This window comes from Mastomys coucha, unplaced genomic scaffold (assembly GCF_008632895.1).
Source record: "Mastomys coucha isolate ucsf_1 unplaced genomic scaffold, UCSF_Mcou_1 pScaffold20, whole genome shotgun sequence".
Classification (NCBI taxonomy): Eukaryota; Metazoa; Chordata; class Mammalia; order Rodentia; family Muridae; genus Mastomys; species Mastomys coucha.
Genome location: NW_022196903.1, coordinates 21,720,967 through 21,725,516, shown reverse-complemented (window position 1 = coordinate 21,725,516; position 4,550 = coordinate 21,720,967).

Below are 4,550 nucleotides of genomic sequence, written 5' to 3'. Positions count from 1 at the left end.
ACCAAGAAAAGGATGCCATGCAGAGGTTCCATACTGTTCTCTTCAATAAATGACATCTTAAATGTTAATGATCAAAACTTAGGAATAAGTAGATAATCAACGTGGTATGCTATCTTTAGTATACTGCATGCAAAGTGGCCTCATTTTCCCAAATCCTGAATTCATATTTTTCCATAGTGAATAGTGCAGCAAAATTTATTTGCACCTAGTGCAGCAATCTGTGCTTGACTTTTTAAAAAGAAGAGCATAATTTGCAAAATTTCCTAAAAATACAAAGCTCAGAATAAAAAAGTACAATGTGTTTCTCTAAGCTACTATAATGTTTAATTCAATACATATTGAAACTTTTTTATTATTTAATAGTGGAAGGAACATTAATGAGAAAACTTTTTGGATATAAGAAAAATGTCCTCAAAGGAGAATCAAGGCTCTTAATAAGAGCAGGACATCTGAACCCAAGGAAGTGCAGCAGCTGTTTATTAAATACAACATGTGGTATATTAAAGAGCAAACTGACCACTTGGATTACTCTACAAGCTAACTGATTTCTCCTTTACCACAAATAAACTTATTTTAAAGTGGTGACCTTAATAATCAATACACTGTATGTATTTGACAAAAAACCCAAACAAACAGACATAACATAGGAAACAGTGGTTTAAAATAAATCTCCATTAGATGACATGAGATGGGTAGGAAGATTCTATATCACTTGGAGACATAATTAGGAATCTAGCAACAGAGGTAGATCAGGGCAAATTTGAAGTATAAGTTTAGCATAGGTTTGAGAGTTTAAAAAGATGATGAAGGGTTCCAAGTTATGTGTTTTTCTGCCTAAAAATGTTCCCTTTTTAAATTGACATCTTATAAAACTGTCCTATCATTTTATTTATTTTTTATGACAATGAAAGTGATAGTATGGGGCATATCGTTACTAGGAATAATCAAATGTATTAGTTCCCTGAACAGCAAATTTTTTTCATGTTACAAGGAAAGAGATGATATATTTAGATATATAACATGATGAACAAATTGAAGGAGAGTATAAGTTCTTAAAATATGAAGGATTGAAGATATTGTGTTTCAAGTAAGAGATGCTTCTCTATTAGATGAGTGACATTTGTAGAGTGAGAGCAAGGTACATTGTCAGGATTTGAATTATAAATTTGATTTACGAGAGGGAGACAAGAATATCAAGATGATATAAGTTGAGTGGACACTTAGAGTCATTGAGTTTATCAATTCTGAGACCAAATAGTTAATGAGAAAATAAGAGGTGGACTTATTTATTTTTAGTCATTGCTTTATAAAACTCAATTTATAGTGCTTGGATCTGCTCATTCCACATCTGTGTAGAGTAGGACACCATGGTAGCAGAAATATGAAAAAGAGGAAAACAGAGATTAAGGAAGGGATTGGGGGTCAGATGCTGTCATGCTCTCTCTGACCCACTTCCTCCCAATAGTTTATAATTTCTAAAACAACCAGTGCTTCCTAAACTAAGAACACCATCCAAGAGGCATGCATTCATCATGTAAGCCTTTAGGAGATCTTTTCTTTGTTTTGTTTTGATTTGATTTGATTTGATTTGATTTTTTTCAAGACAGGGTTTCTTTGTGTAGCCCTAGCTATCCTGGAACTCACTCTGTAGACCAGGCTGGCCTCGAACTAAGAAATCAGCCTACCTCTGCCTCCCAAGTGTTGGAACTAAAGGAGTGCATCACCACGGCCTGGCTTGATAGACCAGTTTTTAACTACACAATTACACACAGTTTTTAAGACTAAAACTCTGTCAAAGAGCAGCTTTGAAAGTTGCCCTTGGTCCTGTGGAGGCTTGATGCCCTAGTGTATGGGGATACTAGAGCAGTGAGGAAGGAATGGGTGAATGGGTGGAGGAGCATCCTCCTAGAGGCAAAGGGGAAAGCGAGAGGGGGAATGGGATGTAGGTTTCTCTTGGAGTAATTGCGAAAGGGGATATCAAGTGAAATGCAAACAAATAAAATGAGTAATAAAACAAGACAGAAGCCAGTCAGTGGTCGTGCTCGCCTTTAATCCCAGCACTTGGGAGGCAGAGGAAGGCAGATTTCTGAGTTCAAGGGCAGCCTGATCTACAGAGTGAGTTCCAGGACAGTCAGGGCTATAGAGAGAAACCCTGTCTCGAAAAAAAAAAAAAAGATACAGATTGTAGATTTTGAAGACATTTTAAAGTGTGTTGAATATAAAACATGAAGCTGACTGTGACAGTGTGGTAACTTTATTTTGAAAATTGCTTCAAAATGTCTTTTCAAATGAAATAGTTAACCCTATGTAATTACATACTTTGTATAGAAACTGTTAATTGAGATTGGTACTGCATAGCAAAAGTTAATTCTAAGATTAGGAATATATTCTCTCTGTCTCTGTCCTCACACACAGACTTACACACATGTACACAATCATTTATACTTCTAAACTAATGAAGAAGTTCTTCTAACTATGAAGAATTAATGTTTCTTGTTCTTCAACATCTGTGAGGGACCTAGACTTGTCATTGTGAGTGAACTTCAAGACAGGACATTCAAAACCAGATCTTCCCTATTTAATCTTTCTGATACGCTTATAGCCCTAATTGATATCTTAAATTAGACCTCATGAAAGATGCTCTGTATGCATCCAGAAAACAAAATCCTAGACCATGAACCCATTTAAATTATCAGATTCTAAAAGCTTTGGAGTTATTTGTTATATATAATACTATTCATCTAATAAATGGATATAGCAGACTTTTGTCACCAAAATAATTAGAAATTTGTTTTGTTCAGCATTGTAGAATCAGAAACTGGAAGGAGATTGATCCTTTGTTTTTCTGAGATTCTTATGTTTAGGAAACACTGTATAGCTTTATAAGAGACACAAGCATTGAGACAGAGGAAGGGGACTATAGAGAGCTAATGATAAAGATCAAAAAAATTCATGTTTTTTTTTTTTAGTGGGTAAAGACATGTTTATAAATCAGAGAAAAAAGAAATACCAAAGAATGTAGTTTAATTGCTTTTCCTTTGTTGTGATAAAAGATATTCAGGACAAAGTAAGCAAAAGGAAAAAAGTTTATTTAACACACAGGATATCTGAGGGTACTATCTGGGTGGGGGTAAGATGGTAAGGAAGCTTGTCACTTGCTGAGAATTGTAATTGTTGGTAAATTTAAGCATCCAAGAAGCAATTAACAATTATTGCTTATTCTCAGCTACTTTTCCCCTTCTTAGAGACCAGCATCCTAGTCCAGAGTATGGTATTAACCATATTCAGGATAGATATTTTATCTCAACTAATCTAGTGAAGATAGTTACTCGCATTCATGCATATCTAGATTGTTACGTTCTATAAGGTTCTAGAACTTGTAAGGTTGATAACCACTGTTTACCATCACAAAAGAGATCAAAAATGTAAGAGAGAATTTGACATTACTTTAAAGATTAATTATGTATTAAAATGAACTCATGAAAAGAATATTATGCATTTCTCTGAAGTCTGCTGAAATGAAGATTAAAGTGCATTCATTGGATTTAATTTCTGAAACTGTTAATGACCTTAGAGGAAGAATTTATGATGGAGCTTAACCTGGGTAGGGTTAATTAAGGTATAATATTTCATGATATGACACTAAATTGTGTGGAAACTGGATAAGTATTCCAAAATATTAGGAATTGGAGAAAAATCATTTCTAGAATCTTAAATACCCACATAGAAAGTTATAATTTGCTAAGACAAAATAATGATAGGAATTGAGTTCATTTGGGAAAGCAGATGAAATCACAAAGATGATTGGATTTGTTCAGTTTTAAGGGCTGACTTAATTTCCAAGTGTAAACATGAAGTAAAAAATTCAATTGTTGACTCTAAAACTTAGCTAGTCTTTCCTTTTATTCAGACCAACATCCCAGCCCCGATTATGGTCTCCACCACATGCAGGGTGAATCTTTCTCTCTGAATTAATCTACTGATGATAATAACTTGCAGGGTGGATCTTTCTCTCTGGATTAATCTACTGATGATAATAACTTGCAGGGTGGATCTTTCTCTCTGGATTAATCTACTGATGATAATAACTTGCTTGCATGTGTAGCTAGATACTTACTTCCTACATGATTCAAACCCTTGTCAGGTTGACAACCAGTGGTTACGATCATAAAAGTGATCATAAAGTAGGAGATAATTTGACATTAGATTAAGATTACCTACTTTTTAAGAAAGGAGCACATGCAACTGTTTACAAATAAACACATGCAGAAAAGTCATTTAAGCCATGAATATAGTGGAGATATTCAGAACACAAATGTAAATAAGTACTGGTGGATCAGACCTGGGGTGCATCCCAAGAGAACTTAAAATGAGAATTGTAATTGTTGGTAAATTTATTCAGCCAAATACTACAGATTATTTTCATAAACAATTGAATGCATTAATTTTTTTCATGTTTAAATACAAGTAAGTCCTTTCTTTTAATGATTATAGACTTTAATCATCTAGACATTAAAAAATAGATCAAGACATCAAATTTCATCAGAGAA